The sequence below is a fragment of the Lissotriton helveticus genome, chromosome 1_1 (assembly GCF_964261635.1).
Source record: "Lissotriton helveticus chromosome 1_1, aLisHel1.1, whole genome shotgun sequence".
NCBI classification, from domain to species: domain Eukaryota; kingdom Metazoa; phylum Chordata; class Amphibia; order Caudata; family Salamandridae; genus Lissotriton; species Lissotriton helveticus.
In genome coordinates this window covers 48152859-48178332 of record NC_136057.1, presented here as the reverse complement: position 1 = coordinate 48178332, position 25474 = coordinate 48152859, and the positions used below count along the sequence as shown (strand labels likewise).

General features: G+C 43.6%; 1 protein-coding gene across 1 annotated transcript in view; it reads right to left on the bottom strand.

Annotated features, from left to right (window-relative positions):
* The window catches only part of LOC144758026 (uncharacterized), a 65491-nt gene extending 40338 nt beyond the window's left edge, over positions 1-25153 (bottom strand). Inside the window, exon 1 of the mRNA XM_078646407.1 lies at positions 25125-25153. The gene's annotated coding sequence lies outside the window, so the exon portion shown is untranslated. The remainder of the gene's footprint in view (positions 1-25124) is intronic.
* Positions 25154-25474: the final 321 nt, after the last annotated feature.

Below are 25474 nucleotides of genomic sequence, written 5' to 3'. Positions count from 1 at the left end.
CGAATGACCTTCTCTACCAAGAGGTGGCAGTTTCCTTGTACATTCCTTAGAATATTTTGATTCTGGGGAACACGAATTGGAGAATCCAAAGAAAGGTCAAGAAGAACTGGAAACCAAGCTTGCAATCTCCAAACCAGTGTCCATAACAACAGCTTCATCTTCTGTCTCCTGACCTGTGCCATAAGCTTCACGATCATGGAGAACAGGGGACATGCATAATTGAGCGCCTGCCTCCAGTCTTGACAGAACACATCAGTTACCTCTGCTAGAGGGTCCGGTCTGCAGCTTAAAAACCGAGGGACAGGTGATCCAGTCTCGATGTAAACAGGTCTATGTGGCATGGTCTCCACCAGGTCATTATCAAGTGATCGAAAAACAAAGGGGCCTCGATCAAAAACGGGTGTGCTGGGCTCATCGGGCCCTGGCTGTGCTGCGATCTAACGTAGGCCCAAATCCACTGGAGCCCCTTTACAGTAGGAGCAAATAAGAGAACTGTGAGTGTGGAATGTACCCCGGGCTCCGGGCCTCTCCGCTCAGGTACCAGGTGGGCAGACTGAACTCAAACAAGCATGCAGACCCGATCTCTAGATACCTGGGCGAGCCCTGAAGTCTGACTACCAGCGGGCTCTGAACTAGCAACGAGTGCCACTAATCACCTGCCCCTCATCAGACCCCCGATAAGCAGTGAGAGCAGCGAGTCTGTAAGGCTGTGTATTGCGCCGGGAGCCCATACCTAGAACTGCATCTGCCCAATAAAATACGGGTACAAATAGAAGGAACTCCCTGGGCATACACCACAGAACTGGCACCAGCGCACTCCAAAAGTAGTGGTGGCTCATGAGTAAGGCCTCACCACCCTATAGCGACCTTGTTGTTTTTTTCTGGGGACTATCCGGCAAGTTACCTCACACTGCTTGCAAGGTGCAAAGATGCTGAGAATTACATGTGAAAGAAGGTGACACTGACCTAAAAGATAATCACTGCTTCAATCACGCCCTTGCATAACCAAAAATGGGCCGTACAAGGGAGAAACCACCAGACCCACCCGCATCGGGGGGAGCGGAACATAACGAGCAGGACGGCGCAGTCCAAGTACCTGATCCAGACTGCCTTCCCCCAACAGCCGCTGAAGACCGTCAAGATAAACTAGATATTATCCTACAGGAAGTCAGGGAATCAAGGAAGGTGATTGAGCAACAAATGAGCACACTAACAACAGGCTTCGCGCTCCTAATGGCGGATCATGACAAAACAGCTACGACTGTGAAAAACAATAAAATGCTCCACACTGAAATGGTACCACAACACAAAGCCCGCGCAGAACAGATAGAATAACTATGGTGCCTGATGTCCAGCCTACAAGATAGGGTGGACGACGCCGAAGGCTGTTCACGGCAGAACAATGTGAGAATAGTGGGGCTTCCAGAACGAAGTGAAGGAACAAACCCAATGCAATTCGTGGAACAGTGGCTACAAGACACGATCGCCCGGAGCGACTAACCGAATCCTTTAGCGTGGAAAGGGCACACAGAATCCCCAAGAGACCACCGATAGCTGGGGCGCCACCAAGGCCAATAATAGTGCGAATACTTAATTATAAACATCGGGACACTTTACTTAGAGCTGCCAGGGAGAAGGCCACAATTCAATTTGAGAACAAACAAATCTCATTCATTCATTTCATTCATTTTATTTTATTGTGTGATTAATTAAAATCATTACAATATTTACAAGCGATAAAAACAGTGCAACGACAATTATAAAATGCAAGTAAAAATTGAAATGGAGTCGGATTATTGTGTATCAAAAATGATTTCAGTTATCAAAATTACTCGGTGAAAAGCGTCCTAGGTCCGTTTGTATCACTTTTGTCTTTTGGATTCTGTCCCTGTACTTCATTTTTTTTTTGTTCTGGACGGGAAAATTCCTTGTGCCTGATCCTTTTCTTGTAATAGCTTTGTTGCCTTAGCCATGAATTTGATTCCCCGACATGAAAGGATGGGTGAGACGCCACTTAGCCACCGTATCACCGCCTGCCTGCAGGTGCGGATTTTCAATGTGTTGAAGATTGCCCGAAGATATCTTCTTCTTAAGACCTGCAGCGCTGGGAATACACATAGTATGTGTGACACGGTTTCGTTCTTATATCCGCATAGTCTGCAGTTCGCACTGTCTGATTGTTGTTTCCAGGAAGGCATTAGATCTTTAGAAAAATGCATGCCCAGACGATACGCTATAAGCGTTTTTTTTAAACTGTTGGCAATAGTGTTGGGTTAGGAAAACTTGCGGTTTTTGGGTGGTGTAAGAGTTAACTACTGTCCAAGCGTGTCTCCGTTTACTTAGAGTTCTTTTGTCTTTGAGCAAGGAAATCTTTTTTGCCGAACCATTTGCTATTTTGCAGAATTGCTTGTGATCGATATTTTTTTCCCACACTTTGTGGAGGCCCAATGTCGTCAAACTCTGATTGAGAAATTCTCCCCATTGATTGGTATTCGGCCTGCCTACCAAAAAGTTTATTTCCTCCCAGCATAAGTTATCCAGGGACTCTCTGGGTGCTGTTCGGATCTTATGGCAGAATTTTACAAATGTGGACTTTGACCTAATATCTTGGTTTTGTAAGCCGAATTCTAATCGAACTTGGGCTGGCGATGCTGCGTGTGGCAACCCAAACACCACTTTGTATATTTTGTTTTGTAGGTTGTTTAGGATTGCTGATTCACTTCCGAGCCATCCGATTAGTCCGTAAGACAAAGTTGGAATGATTTGAGCAGCCATGACTTTGAGTAGATGCGTATAGTTTGGACCTCCCACTGTCTTTTGCAATTGCCTATATGCATATATTAATGATTGCGCCTTCCCTCTTAGTACCTGTATGTGCCTTTTTTTTGTATTGCCCCGCTCGATGGTCATCCCCAGATATTTGTACGGGTCCTGCTCTTCGAGAAGAGATTTGTTGATTGACCATGTATATTTCAATTTCTTACACTCCGAGATTCGGAGCACTTTGGTTTTGTTTTTATTCAACTCCAGATTTTCCTCTGCTAGATACGAAACTAACGTATTCACTAAGCGTTGCAGTCCGACGGGTGTTTTACTTAGTAAGACTATGTTGTCAGCGTACTGCATTATGGGCACGGGAAGGTTATCAAGTTTCGGGGCATGACTTTCAGTTAAGTCTATTTTTCGTCCGATGTCGGCAAGATATAAGTTAAAAAGACTGGGGGCTAGGACGCAGCCTTGTTTTAAACCATCCTGTGTCTCGATTTTGTGAGTAAGGCTTCTACCGTTCCCTTGTTTGACCTTCGCCCATGTCTCACTGTATAGGCTGATAATTGCATTTATTAGGTATTCCGGCATCCCCCACTCTCTTAGTTTGCTCCACAGCCTGGGCCTGCTTACATGGTCGAAAGCTGATTTAATGTCGACGAAACAAGAATATAGTTGATGTTTTCTTTTTTTGGCGTTATCAGTTAGCAGGCCCAGGGTGGCCAGGTTGGTAGTAGTCCCCATCCCCAGTCTGAAACCGATTTGAAACCTGGGGATTATTTTTGTTGATGTTTCCCAGTCCTGCAGCTCTTTCAGCAGGCACGAGGCGTACAGCTTGGCTTCAACATCTATTAAGGAAATTAATCGATAATTTCCTGGCTCTTTCCGGTCCCCTTTCTTATAAATTGGGTGGATGATGTTTCCTACCCATGTTTGCGGAAGAGTTCCTTTTTTTAAGATGTAATTGAAGAGTGTAGTTAAAAGATCAGCCCAGAAGTCCATGTTTGTTTTATAGACTGCAGTTGGAATGCCGTTCGGCCCCGGAGCCCCTTCAGATTTTAATTTTAGGATTAGCCTTTTTATTTGGGCCTGTGTGATCGATAATTCTTCATATTTGAAGTTTGGTTCTGCGATAACGCTGTCTTTCTGTTTTAAACTGTGGGCCTTGAACTCCGTTGGTCTCCCTTGTTGGTTTTTTTCAATTCTTTTGGGATCCTTTGTTAAGTAAAGGTTCTTCACGTATGTCTCCCATTCCGTGTTGCTGATCCCGGGATCCTGTTGCAGTGCCTGACCCAGATTTAGTTCGTTAATGATTACCCAGACCTCTCTAGAGGATGCTTTTTTGCTGGAGATCAGTAGCTTTGTCCATTCCCATTCTTGGTATTGGCCTTTTGCTTCCCATAGTTTTTTTCGGTATGCCTTTCTCATATTTCTGAGGTCTGCAGTATTTGTTCGTTGGCCCTTTGCAGCCGATCGTTGAGCCCAGGCTAATTTTCTTTTTTCTTGTTTTAGATCTGCGTTGAACCAGGGCGCTGGTTTTCTTATTGGGTCTCTGATTACTCTCGACTGAGCTGAGTGGTTTTCCTTTATTTCCTCCAACAGGTTTTCCCAGTTGTTTATAGGGTCTCCGTTGTCAAGGCTCCCATGTTTCAACATAAAGTTGGTGGCCCTAGTCATGATTTTTTGTGTATCTCCGCCCCTCCATTTTATTTTTCGCAGGTTAACTTTTTCTGTTTCTTGATTTAATGAACTCATTCTCTCTGCTCTGGGTGCGGCGATGTCCAACCTAAGGATTTGTGGATAATGATCGCTTTCCAAGCGCTGGACTATTAAGTATTCCACGATTGAGTTTATCAGGGTCGTTGATACGAGTGTGAAATCTAGAGTCGATTTGACGTTGCCTCTCACATAGGTAGGGCACGGTTGAGTCAGACCTTCTTTTTTATTACTGTTTAGTATTGTTAGGCCCATTGTTGCTATCTTCCCCCGTTCCGTTAGAGTGGACGCAACTGCTACCCTTTTTTCTCTGTTCGTTTGCCCCTATTAATGCTAAGTAAATTAAATTTAAAGTCTCCTGAGATTATCATGGGGCTTTGTTTATTGGTTTTTTGTAAGGTTTTAATAAGAATTAACAATGTTTCCAATTTTTCTTTTTTTGCTTTACGGTCTGGGTGTATATAAATGTTTAAGATTAGCAATTGTTGCAGGGGCTGTATTGCAATTTTTATTTCTTGAACCCAGTTTAGTCCAACATCCAATATTTCCAGGTTCCAGTTATACTTCTGAGAAACAAGGATTGTTAGGCCACCCCGGGGATGACCGTATTTTGCGTGCTTTTCTGCGAGTATGTGATGGTCAGTGAAGCCTGGAAATCCTAGTTGTGTCAGATTCCAGGTTTCTTGTAGGAGTATTATGTCCAGATTGTCAAAAAAAAATTGAGTTTCATGATCCTGATCCATGGAGCTAAAACCGTACACGTTCCAAGAGCATAAGTTGATTAAATCCGCAGTTGTTTTTTCCTTCTGCCTGCCGATTAATCGTTTTCTGGTTATGGTTGTTTTGTCAGTTCTAGGAGCCCTTTTCGCTAAGTACTGTCGGGATCCATGACCAGTCTTGATTACTGCAGTGGAACCGGTATGTAATTGTCTGATTTTTTAAGATGGTTTTTGTTTCTGTTCCTTTCTCTAGAGAGATTGCTCGGGCTGAGTGTAAACATGATTTTGTTTGGGGCCTTTGGGGCTCCTTGTCCTTGTGGTAATCTGGGCTATTTTGAAGGGGGTGAGGGTATTTCGGTTGCTAATGTTGTAGTATTTTGATTCCTCAGTTCTCGAATGTTTCTTTATGTGCATAGATTTGTGCTGCAAGATCTTTTGATTTCCAAGTAGTAACTGAATTTTCTGTTCCTGGCCTTGCTCTATTTTGCTGGAACTCTACTGCTTCCATGTCTTGTGAAACTATTCCTTTAAGGTCCACAATTTCATTAAGCAGTTTTAAGATGTTTCCTCTATTGAGGATATCATGCCTTCCTTTTGTTTCAAATTCTGGAATAAAAGTTACGACTGGTTCAATTTCGTCTGATGTTAGTGTTAAATTGTCCACCTGCGGTATTGCATTATTTTTTGTTGTTAAAGGCTCTATTGTAAAATTGATTTCTTTTTCGTGGGCTGATGGTGTCTCCCTACTGGTTTCTGTTTGCTTCATAAGTCTATTTCCTGTACATTGAGCTGGTTGCTCTTGTTCGGGGAGGTCTCTCTTTGTTATGACACTCCTACCTGTTGCGTTAGTCGTAATCTTTAAAGCTCTCTGATCATGTTCGCGTTGAGCGGTTTTTTCTTCCCTTACGGGCGTACCTAAATTTTTGGTCTGGTACTTTTTATCGGGTTTGCATATTTCCTCTTCTTCTTTTCTTTGCAAAAGGGTCAAATTGGGCTGTGTGCTGCCAGCGTCAATGTGGATGTCCATGTCTTTGTCACGGTCGTTTGGGCCGTTGTCTGCGTAAGTTCTTATTCGAGGAGTTTCCTTTGTGTTACGTCTAGGATTAATTGTGTCTTCAGTTGGTTGTTTGAGTCCAGTTGGCCCATTGAGGGTTTTTAGTTCTAGTTTTTGTATTGCTTCCGCCTTTACGGAGTTCTCAAGAGAAAAGCTTACCCTTTCCAGGTTTTGTTGGACCTGACTACTGTCTGGAGTTTTAAGCCTGTCCTTTTTTACATCGAGGTCTTGGCTTACTTTATTTGTAAACATTGGGAACATGTGTTCTGGGGCACCAATGAGTTTTTTATTTTGTTTAGGCCGTGCTTTCCTTGCTCTTTTTCTTTGACGTTTTGTTAGTTTATCCTGTTGCTCAGTCGGAACGGTAGGCGAACCATAGTAGATTTGCTCTTCTTGGCTTTCCAGCACCCTTGCGTCTTGACCTTTAGTTGTTTTCTTCTCGGCCCCTCTAGGGGGTCGGTCCTGGAGTTGGCTTCCGGATTGACCATTTGGGATTCCTTCCTTTTGGATGGCTTCCGTGTGTTCCCGATTTCTATTTTGTTCACCGGTTGATTTGACTACTCCCAGGATGTCAGTTAGAATCTCTGGAAGGGTGGCCAGTTTTTCAATTATACTGCCGCAGTTGCAGCGGCTAAATTTTGCATAATTTTTGGGTTGGGATCTGTTTCCTGAATTTGTGCGGTCTCTACTTTTATTTGTGTTTTTAACCTCGTTTTCCTTCTTGGGTAATAAGGTTAATATTGTGTCGACTTTAGAGCTTAAGTTGGAAATGTGCTCAGCGATGATGTTTATTAGGTCTATTTGTACTTCCGTTTTGTCCGATTGGAAGTTTAATGCTTTTATTGCTTGATCCAATGTACTAATTAGGGATTTCCCCCAATTTGGGTTGTGTTGAGGACCGACTCCATTTCCTGAGATTGCGCTGGACTGTTCAATCCTGCTTGTCGATGAAATTAGAATGGGGTCCGACTGGGCTTGCTTTATTGCCTCGTTGCTGACACCACTGGTGTCATCAATCAGAATTCTTTGGCTACTGTTGTGATCCTTTGAGTTTCGCGGTGTTGAGGCGTTCTGCTCGTGGGTACACCCCTTTGTGGAGGGGGATTTAGTTGTGGATTGCTCAAAGTCTAATGCTCTTTTTGTTTTTTTCTTAGTTGTTATAATCTGCATTGGGGTGTTTGTGATTGAGGCGGGCTTTTCTGTCTCTGTCTCCCCATCGAGTTTCTGGCTTAATGAACCTCCCAAGTCCACCTCGTCTGCTGGTTTCTTGCTATTAGTATTCTCTTTATAACTTGTGTTTTGTAAACTTGATTTAGCGAAGAGATTTTCAAGCGAGTCTAGCGGGCCTTGTGTTGATGACAGATACGTTTTTGGGTTATTTGTGTCCTTTATTTCTTGAGTACATGAGTGAGTTGCGGGTTTACTGTCCACTTCTTGATTGAAGTCAATTTTCTCAGAGGGACTAAATGTATTGTGCACTTGGGCCTGGACTGTTTCTATCTGTTTTTTCGTAGTGTTGGTTTTCACTGTATGAGCAAAATTGCTTTGTAAGTTTCCTGTACATTGGTTATTTTGCTTTATTTCCTTGTTTGGAACCCTTGATGCAGGTAACGATTTGGATATATCTGGGAGTATTGGGCTCGGGAGGTTTTGTGACTCTGTTGTTACGGCAAAAATCGCTGAAACCGGATCTTTCAGAAAAAAAAATGTGTTAATTTTTTGTTGCCCATGTTTTTGTTGCCCGTGGTTACGTGTCGCTGAACCGGGATTCTCCGGTATTGCCACCAACTTTCCCGTATCTTGCCTCTCCCTTGATCCCTCGGACTCTCCATCTGATTGCGAAGTTGAGGGCTCTTTAGGGATTGATTTTAGGTTGGGTTTTTTTTGCTTTTTGCTGAGAGTGGTTTGCCTTTTTGTGCCGGATCTCATTCTGGGTTTTGTTTATTTTTTATGTCTATTTGTCTAGTTGTTTGGAAAATCTGGATTTGTATGTACCTCCGGTCGCCTTAGAGACAGGGCTTATTGACTTTAGGTGCTATATAAGAAGCGTTTGGTTGTGCCCGCAGAAGAGAATCATGTGGGTAAGATTGGTACTCACAGCTCGTCGGCTTAGGGGAACTGCCCGCTGGCTTCTGACGACGTCTGCGGGTGTTGAGTGTTGAGTGTGGCCGTTGCAGTCCTGACCTGACCAACTGTTTGCAGGGCTTGGTGCTTGGTGCCTGGGGGCCCTCCCCCTCCTTGTCAGCGGTGATGGCAGTGATGGCGAATGCGGCAGCGGTGTTGTTGTCACAGCGCTCTCACAGTGCTCACACCTGCCCGCCCGTCCGTTCGCGGCTCCTCACAGGCTAGTACCTGCACTCAAATCCTCGCGTGCGTCCCGCAGCGTATTCCCAGCACAGGCTCTGGTGCTTAGAGGGGCTCTTCTCCTCCTCCTTGTTGGTATTGGCGGTGTCTGCTAGTGAGCTCTTAGGTGAGCTCTTAGATGCTGCGTCTGAGCTGTAAAGGGGACAAATATGTCCAACGCTGTCCTGACGTTGACGTTGTCTTGGCCCTACCCGGCCCCGGTCCCGGTACTTGGAGGGCTCTCCCCCCTCCTTGACGGTGGTTGTAGTGATGGTGGGAGCGGTGATGTTATTGCAGCGCTCGCACAGCGCTCACGCCGCCCCTCCGCCCCCTCACTTGATCGCTTGCCCGCTCACGCACATGCTCCTCTGCTCCTCCACAAAGTTGCTTCTCCTTCTCCTTCTAAAGCCGGTGAAGGAGGCAGCGGAGGCAGCGGTGTTGTTTTTGCAGCGCGGCTGTCACAGCGCTCACACCACCCGCCCGCTCGCCCTTCTCGCCTTCTCGCCCAGCGACTCCTTACCAACATGGTTTTCGGGCTCGGGCTCACTGAACGGCTTTCGGAAAGACTCCGGAACGACAGCCCGCAAACAGCAAAAGCCGCACCTCGCCCGGCAGCACCTCTCAGGAACAGGAACGGGAACGGCTGCTCAGCTCAGCTCTCTAGCGCCCTCTCCACGTAGTAGCATTAGAGTTCTGCCAAATCTCGCTATACCTGGACTTTACGTTGGCAGTTCAGCACCAAAGAGCCTCCTTCCAGGAGGTCTAAATGACGCTCAGAGCTCACAATCTCAAAAATGCCCTCCTATTCCTGGCCCGACTAAAAGTGATATATACAAACAGAATTCTTATTTCTTTGAAAACCCAGAGGAGGATTTGGAATGGACGTAGGTCACACAGGCTCCCGACACATTGCAGGGGTCGGCACAGTCCCCCAACCAGAAATCACAAAAGTCGCATAAATCACGTTAAGAAAGATCAGGCCGCAGAAAACCATTCCGTACAGACAAAAGACAAGCCTAACTCCAGAACAAGTAACAAAAAGCCAAAAATCAGCACTAACTAACTTGACGACCAAGATACTCTCTCCCTGGCTGTGTCAATCGAATCATCCGTAGATACTAACCTGCATTCAGACTCTGAGAACAGTATGGCTCTTTTCCCGTCCATCACCCCACAATTAGTAAACGATTACCTTGGATGAATACCTTGACTCGAGGTCAAATCAGGCCTTAGAAAAATACCCTAAGGTAGACGAGACATTGAGCTATATGCCCTCTTGGCCTTGCAATACATTCACAACATTACAAAAGGCCTGCGTCCGGCCAGCTGTATGGCAGCTGAGAGTACTCCGCCCATAGAAACACAGCAGACTTTGGTACCCATCTCCCCCACTGTGACTGCACCAAAGTTCAAGTTGTATTATAATCAACCTTGTTTTGTAGTTTGGTCCACCATAGTTCTTCGGACAGAGCTTGTATGGGGTAATGTTAAGGGTACTTAAACAGTTAGCTCACTCCTAGGTAAGTCCACCATGTATACAAGCGGTCAAGGAATGACAAGTCGTAAGAGAAAACATACACAAACTTATGGCTACGGTAGGAAAGTACACAATAACAACCTGAAATGTTAGCTGAATGGGATCTGTGCAAAAGCGTCACAGAATATATGCCCCATTGAATAGGTGGAAGTCACATATTGTTTTAATGCAGGAGACACAACTCACTAACTCAGAGGCCACCAAGCTACATAGAAAATGGAGGGGTGAAATATACCATACAACATACTCTGCCTTTGCAAGGGGAACTGCAATATGGATCAGAAACAGCACTCCCTTCAAATATACCATACAACAGACTCTGCCTTTGCAAGGGGAGCTGCTATAGGGATCAGAAACGGCACTCCCTTCAAATATACCATACAACAGACTCTGCCTTTACAAGGGGAGCTGCTGTATGAATCAGAAACGGCACTCCCTTTGTTGCATTAGACCAAAGAGTGGATGTGACCGGTATTTATATATTGATCCACGGTACACTAGATGATATGCATATAGTGATTGGCAGCATATGCGCCCCAAATGCAGAGCAGGATACATTCTTAGGTACCCGTAACAATATCCTAGCTGATAGGGTAGAATCCCCCTGGCTTCTGGGAGGGGATTACAATGCAGTCCTTGATATAGACTTCGATCGCTCTCACCCTCCATTGCAGGGAACAGGTGCCAAGAAACAAGCAGCCTCTCTGCATAGAAGGGCAAAGGGTTGGGCACTAACTGATGCTTGGCGCACTAAAAATCAGAGCGGCTGGGAGTGTTCATTTTACTCTTCCCAACATTTGTTACATACACGAATAGATAGGGTGTTTTGCTCTTAGCCCCTGGTTGCACAAATTTCCCAAACCAAATACCTCAGGAAAATGCTGTCGGACCACAACCCCCTAGAGGTAACATTTTCCTGGAGGAAGATTCCAACTCCAATCCCAACATGGAGACTGCAGCCCCAAACACTAGAAGACTCTGTATTTCGCAACACCCTAGCCACAGCTATTTCAAATTATTTCTCTGAAAATACAGATACTACAGAATCACGACAAGTAGAATGGGAAGGCATTTGAGACAGTTATTAGAGGGGTAGCTATCAGCACAATAGTGGGAGCCCGAAAAACGATTAATAGAGAGCTGAAAGAAATAGAAAGTAGACTGGAGCAGACAACAATCACTGAGACCTCAAAGGAACCGGCCCCACAAGAGTCTCGCATCACACATGCCGAACTCCTAAAGTGAAACAAGTGGCTGGTCAACTAACGTTGACACAGACTTAATTGTGCACAGCCTAATTAAATTTGTTGATCTGACAATTTTTTCACATCATCAACTTATTTTATTTATATTCCTTTAACAGTTGTAGTCAACGTCATTACTGTTACATTGTTTACCATTCGACATTATTCATGTTTGAAGTACATCAAAACAATACAGAGTTCAAAATTTCACCAAAAACAAAACAATCAATATAATGTTGGTTAGATTGGCATTCGCCCAATGCATTTCGGGACGTTAGAAGAGTCCCTTCGTCAGGAGCACCACTGTAAAAAAAACATAATATACAGGCACATCAGTTTTACGTTAAACATTTCGAATGCACAAGAAAAAGGTTATCTTATTACGAACAAAAAAGTACCTTCACCATTATCACCCATGTGAAGTTTGTGTTAAAAAAAAGACTTTTTAACTCACATCAAGGACCCTCACTTCCACACAATAGCCGGGTGGCTGGAGTCAAATAACTAAACAACTTATATCTGTGAACAAAATTCAAACCAGAAGTAAGAAACACTGTGTTATCCTCATATTCATCTAGCATGTATCTCCGGTATCAAACCACCAATGTGCATACCTAACGACTTGGTTCCACGAGTAGATATAAGTTTCACCAAATGAACTCAATTCACCATTCGGATTTTACTCGGACCAATGTCGACCTGTAGCGAGTTGACAAAAAAAGCCATTACCTCCTTGTAATCTAATTCTACCCTTCAAGTAGACACAACGTTGTTATATACGTACCTCGTTAAGCTTCAAAAAGGCTCTAGTTCTAATAATCAAGCTACATCCACTCGACACCACAAATGGTCGACAAACCTGTAAAATAATGACAAAAAGGCCATCTCTCTACTGGTCACGAATGAACCTTGCCAAACTGTCAGAGAATACTCCAAATTCTCACCTTTTCAGAAACTATCTGTGATAGTAGAGTGATGGCTTTTTTGTAATTATTTTACAGGTTTGTCGACCATTTGTGGTGTCGAGTGGATGTAGCTTGATTATTAGAACTAGAGCCTTTTTGAAGCTTAACGAGGTACGTATATAACAACGTTGTGTCTACTTGAAGGGTAGAATTAGATTACAAGGAGGTAATGGCTTTTTTTGACAACTCGCTACAGGTCGATATTGGTCCGAGTAAAATCCGAATGGTGAATTGAGTTCATTTGGTGAAACTTATATCTACTCGTGGAACCAAGTCGTTAGGTATGCAGATTGGTGGTTTGATACCGGAGATACATGCTAGATGAATATGAGGATAACACAGTGTTTCTTACTTCTGGTTTGAATTTTGTTCACAGATATAAGTTGTTTAGTTATTTGACTCCAGCCACCCGGCTATTGTGTGGAAGTGAGGGTCCTTGATGTGAGTTAAAAAGTCTTTTTCTTAACACAAACTTCACATGGGTGATAATGGTGAAGGTACTTTTTTGTTCGTAATAAGATAACCTTTTTCTTGTACATTCGAAATGTTTAACGTAAAACTGATGTGCCCGTATATTATGTTTTTTTTACAGTGGTGCCCCTGACGAAGGGACTCTTCTAACGTCCCGAAATGCATTGGGCGAATGCCAATCTAACCAACATTATATAGATTGTTTTGTTTTTGGTGAAATTTTGAACTCTGTATTGTTTTGATGTACTTCAAACATGAATAATGTCGAATGTTAAACAATGTAACAGTAATGACGTTGACTACAACTGTTAAAGGAATATAAATAAAATAAGTTGATGGTGTGAAAAAATTGTCAGATCAACAAATTTAATTAGGCTGTGCACAATTAAGTCTGTGTCAACGTTAGTTGACCAGCCACTTGTTTCATTGTAATTCAGAGTATTGGGTATACTCTATTAATTGTAGCACGCAGATCAAAAAATCTTACAAAATACGTTTCTAAAAACCTAGAGAAGAATAGGTGTGCTCAGAACACATTCATTAGAACTCCTAAAGTGACCAAGAGTCATAGATTAATCGAACATATACACAAAAACAACATGAGGCTAATAAGGATGGCTCTCTCCTGGCCAGGACTTTGAAAGATACTCCAACCTTCACCCCCGTACAAGAGAGCAATATGATTGAGGGAATCACAGTAAACACGCAATCGGACACAAACACAGCATTTATGAAGTATTGTGAAACCATGAAATTATATGCATCACCTAGCGATCCAGAGGAAGATGCTTTGAAGGTGTTCCTAGAAGGTCTCGTATTACCCCAATTACTAGAAGCGCACCAAAAAGAGTTAGCAGAACCCATTTCAAAAATTTCAATGACAGTAGCGATGAAAGAACATCTCAAGAAACAAAGCCCTGGGCCTGGGCGGCCTCCCGGTGGAGCTTTATGAGATCTTCTCAGTGGCATTGGTGCCCCAATTAGGGCGCCTGTACCAGGAATCACTAGACACAGGGTCCCTCCCTCCAACTACACGGCAGGCACTGGTCACTTCCCTCCCAAAACCAGGCAGGAACCCCAGGGACATGTCCGGATACCGACCTCTCTCTTTATTAAACACTGAATATAAAATATTAAGCAAAATATCATCCCGTAGACTACTTCAATATTTGCCAAAACTAATAAACATAGATCAATGCTGTTTCATGCCTGCCCATAACACCTCCCTCAGTACTAGGCGACTATACCGAGTTGGGACTTCTACAACTACAGATAACGCTGGAGTTGTTTGCATCTCCCCATAACTGAGGCAAGCTTTTGACACACAAAGCTGGAAATACATGCTAATTGCCCTTTCAAAATTTGTTATCCAGCGGGAGTTTGTGAGATGGGTTAACTTATTATAGACGCACCTACTGCACGGGCCCGCACGGGTGCCAACATTTCACAGCCCTATGCGGTAGCCTGTGGCACGTGTCAGGGATGCCCGCTGTCTCTGCTTTTATTCATATTAGCACTCGAACAATTAACCATCAAACTACATTCCGTTGCAACAGAAAAGGGTATTAAGATCGGAAACACCACCCATATTCTCTCATGATATGCAGATGACATTATTCTTTATTTAAACAACCTACAGGGTGATCTCAAGCTCATCCCAAGTATATTTGTTCCATTCCAAAGTCTTTCAGGCCTTTCCATGAATGAGTCCAAATCGTATGCCTACTATTTCAATAACACAGCAAGGGTAGAGCCGACCCGCTTTGGCCCCTGGGCATTCCCAGTTGAGCCTACTACTTTCAAATACCTCGGCATACAAATATATAGTGGAACGCAGGAACTACTGGACGGTAACCTATTACATGCAACCAAGGCACTTAAAATCAGATCGCATTCTGGACCTCATTACCACTTTCGGTGGCGGGGAGAGTTGCCATTTCAAAAACGGTTATGCTCCCAAGACTGCTATATTATTTCACAAATCTGCCATAGTAGTAGTACCAAAAACCATCTTCAAGACCTTGAACATGCTGCTTTCAGAATTAAAATGGGGTGGAGCCGCAGGAGAGTGGGGCTCTTGAAAATTCAGCTGAGTACTGACCAGGGAGGCTTGGGGGTCCCGGACTTTAAGGCACACTGCTTTGCGAGTCAACTTCAATGGCTATCACACTGGACTGCAGGTCATAACCTCCATGAGACAGGTATGACGCACCAGACACCAGACCAGAGAACCCGCCATGAGACAGGGATGACGCAACAGACACCAGAGGACCCTCCATGAGACAGGGACGACGCAACAGACACCAGAGCAGAGGACCCTCCATGAGACAGGGATGACGCAACAGACACCAGAGCAGAGGACCCTCCATGAGACAGGGACGACGCAACAGACACCAGAGCAGAGGACCCTTCATGAGACAGGGATGACGCAACAGACACCAGAGCAGAGGACCCTCCATGAGACAGGGATGACGCAACAGACACCAGAGCAGAGGACCCTCCATGAGACAGGGATGACGCAACAGACACCAGAGCAGAGGACCCTCCATGAGACAGGGACGACGCAACAGACACCAGAGCAGGGGACCCTCCATGAGACAGGGACCACGCAACAGACACCAGATCAGAGGGCCCTCCATGAGACAGGGATGACGCAACAGACACCAGAGCAGAGGACCCTCCATGAGACAGGGATGATGCAACAGACACCAGACCAGAGGACCCTCCATGAGACAGGGATGACGCAACAGACACCAGAGCAGAGGACCCTCCATGAGACAGGGATGACGCAACAGACACCAGACCAGAGGGCCCTCCATGAGACAGGGATGACGCAACAGACACCAGAGCAGAGGACCCTCCATGAGACAGGGACGACGCAACAGACACCAGAGCAGAGGACCCTCCATGAGGCAGGGATGACGCAACAGACACCAGAGCAGAGGACCCTCCATGAGACGGGGATGACCCTCCATGAGACAGGGATGACGCAACAGACACCAGAGCAGAGGACCCTCCATGAGACAGGGATGACGCAACAGACACCAGAGCAGAGTACCCTCCATACCCTGTTATTGCCTGGAGGAAGGACCCCAATAGCGGCTCCTCCTTTGCTGAAAACAGCCTTCAGGTATTGAAAAAAAGACAATCCAATACACTAAGAGGTTACTCCCCTACGCCCCTAATGTTCCATGGTTAGGGATCCCCACACAAATAAGAGTAATAACAACTAGAAGCATCTCCAGATGGACAGGAGAAGGTGTAAACACTGTTGGGATGCTGTTCCACTGACAGTGTTTTTTTAGACCATGAGAACTTTGTTAGAAAGCAAGGGGTACCAAATTCCCTTTACATTCTACATGCGGCATCAGAAGGTACATTAGACGGAACTGGACATCAGATAGCAGGGAGCCCCCCACACACAATTTAGTACATACATTACGCCTTATGGGCAATGGAAGGCATTTAACCCCATGGCTGTACAAGGGAATTCACTCCCACACGCAGTTTCACTGGAGGCACTTAGAGAAAAGTGGAGCACTGATATAGGTAAAGAAACAATTGACAAAGAATGGGGCATCACATTAGAATACTCCAAAGAGGTATCCTGCAATGCCAAATTAAAACTTATTCAACACTTGGTGTTACATAGGGCCTACCTTACACCACTCCGATTAAAAAAAGATGTAACCGGAGGTGGGAGATCGCTGTCCCCAATGCTTTGCACAGACTGCTGATCTGCTACATAGGTTATGGGCTTGTCCTCGATCGGTTCCCTTCTGGGCAAATGTGATGAAGGTCTAAGGAACTGTTATGAACATAATAGGGGTACACACCGCAGAATACTGTATACAAGGACTGCGCCGTAAACGCAAGAAAACAACAGTGCAACCCGATTTGCGAACTTAGCCCTAATATTGGAAAAACCCTCAATTACTATGAGGTGGAAATCCGCATTGCCCCCTGCAGTGCTCACCTGGCATGGAGAAGGAGTCAGATGGGGAAGGGCCGAGAGCATGGCTATAAGGAGGGAGGAAACCTGGGGATTAAAAAGACCCCTATTTCACTAGAATGGGCCGCAGTGCGTGAACTCTTTATATCCTCTGAAGCTTTATTACATTCAGACGCTGTAGTTTAGATACTCACTCACCAATACAAAACCTAGAAAACCAAAAGCAGACCCCCCCAGACATTAACAAACCAGATACACGCACAGCTGTAAACCAATTAATTTGAAATATACATACGAACAGGGACCAAACCAATTATTTATTGGCTCATGGGAGGACAGGAGGGTGTGGTAAGGTTTATGTTGTAAGTTATAGGAAGGCGGGGGTATGTTAAGTTGATGTAGAACGAATGAATATACCAGTGACACCAGCACTGCTACTACGAGTTAAAACACTGTCACTGCATCGTCTATGGTGGTAACACCTCTTTACAGGATATAAGTAAGTTGTAATGATCGCCCTCTGATTACAGTAGGAAACTGTGATATGCATTTTGTTACATATGATTCGCTGTCTCGCTGGATTGTTAAGCATAAAAATCTATAAAATATGTTTTTTTAAAACAGAGAAGCATGGGAACTTTTGATAGTACATTTGCGAGGACGGTTGTCTGGCTGAAGAATGTTATAAACTAATCCCTCTCCTGCAGTACATAGCGACACATGATATGTGGCCTCAGAGAGTCCTAGGGTTGGAGGGGTATCATACATGCATCTTAAACAGGAAGCTTTTCACGCACACTGGAGTGTATGCCATCATTGAACATTTAAAGGGCTTTCTAGAGCTGGATCCTTTTCATGTGCAATGGAGTGTACAACGTAACAGAAGATTTAGATGGATAAAAGGTTTAGCAAGTTTTGTGCCAAGAACTATCAATTCTACTAACTATACGAAGGTGAGGATTATGCTCCTCAATCTTTGCTGCAATATTTGCAGCGGCCATTAAAACAGTCAAACACAAAAACTACATTTACCATCAACTCAGTGACTAATCAGCGCATACATGTCCCTTCATCAATCAGAGGCACCAAAACTACTCTTCTCTCTTTGCTCAATCGACCAAAAGATCAACAACTTGGAACTTCACTTCCAGAAGAACGAAAAGTCACTGTGATCAAACGGAATTGTAACGATCCGGAATTCCACTAAAGAGTAGAACCCTCCAGGAGGTCATGGAAGTGAAACTTTTGTCACTAAAGACAGAAACTCCAGATGAATCACAGATCCAACCTGTTAATGGCGCAATGCCCATAAGACCTGGCCACTTCCTAAAGAGGCCTTTCCTGCACTTCTGCTCAGTACATCAAACAAGGTAACGTCCAACCCAAAACAGAACATTCAAATAACAGAGAGGGACTTCAAATGAACATATTCAAACCAGACACAATTATTGAATATAATATTATGGGCTTGGTTTATTACTTGGTGGATGGCCTGCAGTTTTGCTAAGGGAACGGAATATATTACTTCATACCCATGGTGGAGAGCCGTCCACCTAATTTATAAATGACCGCCAAGCAGGCAGTCATTTATCAAAAAATGACGGCGGTTCCTGGCAATGTGTATTACTCTCTTCTACGGGGCAGTGCCAGCAGGACGCAGTCCTGTAACATGGAGTAATTGTTTTCGTTTGCACAAATAAAAATTCCTGAAACTAGATTTTCTTTTTGTAAACAAAAAATATAATGCTCCTTTCGCCATGAGAGTCTTCTCCCATGGTGAGTGGAGCATTATAATGCTTTTATTGTTCCTTCTGGCGTTAAGAAACAGCATAAAATTACTACATGTCTAGGATCTAAACTGGACGGGCATGTAGCCATTTCTGCAATGGCCCTTACTCCTGAGGGCTGTTGGAGAAGTTATGCCACGTGGAGACAAAGTAGTCTCATTATGGACACACTGAAGGCCCACCTGCATTTAAATCAAGCAGATGGACCCTCATGTTGGCGGTATGTATATTCTGTCACTGTTGAGATGGAGTATACCCAACACCAACATAATATTCAGGACCTAATTCACATCTAATGCACATGTTGACTAACATTGGGATAATCCTCACCCTGTGCCCTTAATAGAATTGAAAATAATTCTTGATGCAGGAGCTAGATAATTCTTTATTCTATGTCAGGACCCGAGGCTGGGATTATGCTTGTTTAAAGCTGGTCAACGAGCACAGATGGCACATTGGATATTGGTTTATAATAAAATGTCTTGAAAGTAAAATCAGATGACCAATCTATACAATCATTAGATTATCTAACCTGGCGCATAATAAAAAAAATTCTGTGCCATTGAGCCCCTGATTGAGTGTGCCTACATTTACTCTTGTCAACCCCGTCTTCTGCCATAAAATGCCCAACACATCAGACCAGATCAGCTGATCTGACAGGACCAAATGGCTTTTGGCAATCAACAAATGGCCTTCGGCATCTTGCTTGAATCCCACAGAGCAAAGCTCAAACGCTTTCAAACATTGTACAACACAAAATGTATCCTCATTAGGAAAACCTAAATATGAATCAGTTAGAAGAGGTGATATTCTGTCCGGAAATGTGGAAAGACATCCCTTCAGGCGAAGATACCTCTTAGATCTAAAGCTCTTATAACCAAAGATCTGCTACAGGACATCCGGCATAAAAGCATCGTCAGTCTGGACAACAGTCAGGAGACGTGGCTGCTCTCAGCCCCTCTGCCTTTTAGTTAATTAAGTCAATAGAGCTCCCCTCTAGCCTCAACTCCCCTCTCCTCCCCCTGGACTCACTTCCCCTCTCCACCCTCTGGACTGACCTCCCCTCTCCCCCCTGGACTCACCTCCCTTCTACACCCTCTGGACTCACCTCCCCTCTACACCCCTAGACTCACCTCCCCTCTACACCCCTGGGCTCACCACCCTTCTACACCCCTGGACTCACCTCCTCTCTACACCCCTTGACTCACCTCCTCTCTGCACCCCTGGACTCGCCTCCCCCCTCTACACCCCTGGACTCGCCTCCCCCCTCTACACCCCTTGACTCACCTCCTCTCTACACCCCTGGACTCACCTCCTCTCTACACCCCCTGGACTCACCTCGCCCCTCCCCTGGACTCACCTCCTCTCTACACAACTGGACTCACCTCCTCTCTACACCCCTGGACTCACCTCCTCCGCCCCCTCCTCTGCTCCTCCCCCCTCTGCTCCTCCATCCCTGTAGTGACCTCTTCATCAATAATATGACATCCAGGAATTGGTACAACGTATTTATTTGACTCGTAGTTCAGGAGATAAAAGTGCATGCAGCAGATCATACAGGTAACAGTAAATTGAATCATGACATTCTACAATCCCAGAACACCCTTCAATAAAGTTCTATTACATAGTATAATTCCATTGCTCATTAAAGAAACATGCAACCACTACACATCCCCCTTCTTTATAAAACTAAACATAAACAAATAAATAAATATTCACAAACGCTGAACTGCCTGAGTTTGTCACTCCAGAATAGCGTATCTCATCTGCAGAAGGAACCTGGATAATTTGATCTGCGAGGATATCTAAAACATGCGTGGAAGTAAAAGAAGCGATAGGCAAGACTAATTGCTACACCCTGCACATCCCCTTCCTTAAGATTTGCAAACAAAAAAAAACAATTAAATATTATACTCTCTACCACTATCTACCACGTCTTCTGAATCAAAATTAGCCTCTGGTTATACAACTAAGCTAAGAAAAGTGTTCACTATAACTTTTGCGATGCCTAAGCTTTAGTACTGCTATGAATATATACATTTTTTTTTTTTTTTTTTATACTTCTTCCAGGGGTGGTGTAAAGCAATGAATTCTACCTGAACTAGTTGCAAAATTCTACAACACATCTGCTTCAAAATGGAACACCACTGTTAAGGCAGCCTAATACGAAAGTAACAGTGGATTCCATTTTTTTTTTTTAACATACTTACTTGTCAAACTATGCTCATATCAATATGTTTTAATACTTCTATCGGTCCAAAAGATTTCTGGAACATTTTACTTTTGGAACTTAGTTCAACATTTTAACCCCAGAAGATAATCTCTATGTCATCTTCTTTTAATACCACCCCAGGAAATTTGCTAGAAACAGTACACAACATATAATATTTGCAAAAAAAAAAATTAAACAGGCATAATATCTTAAAATACCGAATCAATACACTACATAAGTTTGGGTCCTGGGTAAATCCCTAAAGCAGCATAGAATGCCTACTGTTAAGCAAGGAACACACTGTATATTATGAACGAAAACTTGTAGACTTGTAGACATCTTATTTATTCTAGCTGAAGATCAAGATAAAACTTCCCCTATTTAGTATTATAATTAGGTGAGCTACTTCCAGCAACCAAAACAACGAGAAAAGGACGAAACTTCCCGCAAAGGGATATAATGCTGAATGTATCCATACTCATAACCAGAATACCCATACCCAGGATATTTGAAGAAAAGGAGAAAAGTGGCCACAAATGTTTGACCCTAATCTCTGAGAACTTTCAGGGGCTGATGTTCAATAACTTTAAGTCCCTCCACCCTAATACCGGTGGATCATTTCTTGTAACATACAGTTTTCCCATAGCATGCCTTCCCTTAAAACGAAACATAAGGGTCCTAAACCCTAGAATATCAACTCTTCCTCCTGTAAAACTTTCGGCAATAACATCATCAGTTTCTAACCACCCTCCTATTTTATCCACAAAGTGACTTTTCCACATCTCTTGCGGCACCACAGTGAACGGTGAACTCGAATCTACCACCAATCGTAATATAATTCCACTCACAGAAATATCGCAAAAAGGATTAAATGATGAGACATTAGAGGCTCCTGAATCCACTTTGTTCCACCTTGATGCAGAACAATTACTCTTATGTCGAACACGCACCTCTTTTTTGTTCTTTCTGTTACATCTTCGCGAAAAATGTCCACTCATTGCACACTCCCAGCACAAGGTAGAACTAACAGGAAATTTTTCAACGTGAGCCACATGTGAATAACCTCCACCTCCAACACAATTTACGTTGGTACACTTCTCTATCTCATTACTTCTAAATCTTCTTCTAACATGGAAACCTGTTTTCCCTTCCTCAAACATATCGGTTTCAAGATTCTTATACCTTGTTCCCTCTTCTACCACTTCTCCTGCCGTTTCTACTGACGTCTTGTTACCTTGCGATAACATCGCTTTAGAACGAGGATTAGCCAATCCTGCCTTTCCAACAAAGGCAATAGTATCTGTAAGACAGTTAACCCCTAACTTGTCCTGTAAAGACCTGTTCCTGGTATGCCCAACAACCCGGTCAGAAGTTAATTCCTTGTAACATAGAGCAAATTCACAATCCTTCACTAACGCCAAAGGAGGATCTAAAGTCTTCTGGGTTTTGTTTGCACTATCACAATTGAAACATTCACGAACTTTTCTCTCTATATCAACCTCAATCTTAGGCCTCCAATACAAGACCTTTATGTTTCTCTTGGTGCGAGAGATTTCTGGGAGCTCTGCATGGCCTATATCCATAATCCTGTCTCTAATACCTGAATGAGGCACAATCCTTCTTCCCCTGCAAACAAATTCCATTTTCATACTCAGTTCATCTCGCACTTTCCAAAATGGCCTCAATTTTGGATCACCCTTAGCTTTGGTTGACCAACCATTAACGATTTTGTCCTTGACTGCATGCAAAATTGTGTCATCCTGGTATTCCTTCAGCCACACTTGTTCAGAAAGGCCAGGAACACTATCAAACACACCAGCTGCATTATAACCTTTCCATGGAACCCTGTCTAATTCTGAATTTTTGTTCCTGGTGGTAACCGTTTTTGATCCATTTGCTGTCAGAGACATTATTGATCGTTTTACAGAAAACGAAAACCTGAAAGAAAAGTGGTTAGTTATTAGAAATGACTTTTCCGCAACTGATGTCTAACACAATATCTAGACAATTATTTGAAATACCACTTCATGCGTGATATCTTCGTGAAACAACAATTGAAATTCGAAAAAAAAAAACACTTAGTTAATAATGTGTTCATATAAATTTGAATAAACCACTTCGTGAATAATATTGTCAAATAAATTTGAATAAATCACTACGTGAATAATGGTTCCAATTAAATTCGAACAAACCACTTCGTGAATAATATTTTCATATAAAGGGAAACCGCAGATACCAAACAATTCTTGTATTCGTTGAAAAATGAAAGCAACCACTAACTGAAAAATGTCTTCATGTAAAAGGGATACTAATTATATCTTCATAAAAAAAAAAACTTCTTTCAAACACGAGTTACAAAGTGGCCTAATATCAGACTGATGCTTCAAGAAATTACTGTTACAAGTAAAAATGACTTGTTCCCGTCAGTGCTTCTGCCTTTCCTGAAATTTCCACAACGCAAGTAGTGGAACATATAACTCTTTTAAGTACAACCTGCAAAACAAATTGGGTTAGTAATACATACATACACGGTGGTCCAATATTAAACTGATGCTTCACGAAATTTCTGTTACACGTAAAAATGACTTGTTTCCATCAGTGCTTCTGCCTTTCTTGATATTTCCACAACGTGAGTAGTGGAACATATAACCCTTCAAAGACCTGCAGAATTTATTCTTTTTTTTTTTTTTTAAGATAGTCAACAACTGTAGATTTAATCGTGATGATGCTATCGCGTTGGAAAGCGAGATGTGAGATGATGTTGACCGGCTAGCTGACGTGTTGTAATTCCAAACTTGAAGTCGAAACAAGTAGTTCACTGGTGTAATTATGAGAATTGCCAGATTAAGAAGTAAAAGCTGTGTGCATCAGCGTGCACAATATTACTCCAAGAAATTGTATGAATATTCTTGTAAATAGTTGTCAGCGTCGAGTTCATTAAACTGTAAGTTCAGTAACTTGAAGATTGTCAAGATTAATGTTACTGAAAGCGTAAAAAGTATGTCGAGAAATATTTGCTGACAAGCTGAAAATACACACAATTGTCCTCAAGAATGCAAAAATAAAATAAAAGAATGGAGTATTTGTGGAAGTACTGGAAATATAATTGTTCTCTTTTAATCTAAAAAGCGAACGAAAAGAATGGACTTCAAGAATAAATTTCACGCTGCATGCACTTTTTAAACTTAATGATATGCTTCATGAAAAATGTGCTATCCAATTTGATTGCTGTGGAAAGCGCTTGAAAATTGAATAAAAGATAGTCATGAATACCCACTTGAAGACTGGAGAAAGCGCTCTTCGTTTCCGTGGTTTTGTTGTCCTAGTAACCACAAGATGGCGGTGAAGAGCGTGATGACGTTTGCGACGTTGAAGAAACACACGTAGGCGCGCTTTGATGCGATGGATGGATGCGCGAGTAGGATTCAATTGTCCAAAATGACGTTGCTGCGCGCATGAAGCTGTGAAGAGCGAGGGTGAGAACGCGGCACTCGGTAAGCGTTAAATGCTTTTTTTTTTTTAAAAAACGCACAACGCTAATAAGCCGAATCGCACGCTGGAAAGTAAAGCCAGGAAATATTTCCCCAAAATGATGAGGCTTTCATCAAAGTATGCTGTAGTTCTTCCACCTCTCCTCTTTCAAAACAGTTAATTGTAGAAATACACGCGAGGGCTTCAAATTGAGTTCAGAAGATCAAAACGATAACGTTGGAGCTACAACATTGTAATTATCCACCAACGAATTAGGAAAATAAAGTCTCAAGGGTCAAGGGTGCTTCAAAATTCACAATTCTTTGAATTACTCACGATTAGAGTTGAGAGTGAACACGTAGATGAAACGGTGAATTTTCAAAATAGAAGAAATCGTAGTGGAGGTTGATTACAAGTTGTGCCCATCTCGTTGCCAATCTGTAGTGACCTCTTCATCAATAATATGACATCCAGGAATTGGTACAACGTATTTATTTGACTCGTAGTTCAGGAGATAAAAGTGCATGCAGCAGATCATACAGGTAACAGTAAATTGAATCATGACATTCTACAATCCCAGAACACCCTTCAATAAAGTTCTATTACATAGTATAATTCCATTGCTCATTAAAGAAACATGCAACCACTACAATCCCTCCTCTCCCCCTCCCCCTTCTATCCTCCCTCCCCCTCCCTTCCACCCTCCTCTCCCACCCTCCTCTCCCCCTCGCTCCCCCCTCCTCTCTCCCTCCTCAGTCTCACCCTTTGCCCCTCCTCCTCCCCCTCCCTCCTCTGTCCCCTCTCCTCTGTGTCCCCCTCCCCCTCCCTCCTCTGTGTCTCCCCTCCCCCCCTCCCCTTCCCTCCTCTGTGTCCCCCCTCTCTCTCACCCTCTCTCCTCTCTCAGGGTCTCTTCTCTTTCAATGTTGTGAACAGTTTCACTTCCGGGTCACCCGGGGCAGAAGCAGCGAAGCCGATGGAGCTCTCCTCGGGCCTGAGAGGCGAACAGTGTAGTGTTTGGGTCACCGGGGGCAGCATGAAGCCTCCTTTCAGGATAGCATAAGCCCCGCCCCCCGCCCTTTCAGTAAAGTCTGCTTCCGGGTCGGCAGAGTCAGCGTCAGTACCAGATGTTGCCGAGCTCTCCTCAGGCTTGTGAGTGTGATAGTGTCTGGGTCACGGGGGGCAGAGTCAGCACCAGCAGCGAGCCCCGGCCTCCTGCAGAGGAGAGGAGCCCCTGAGG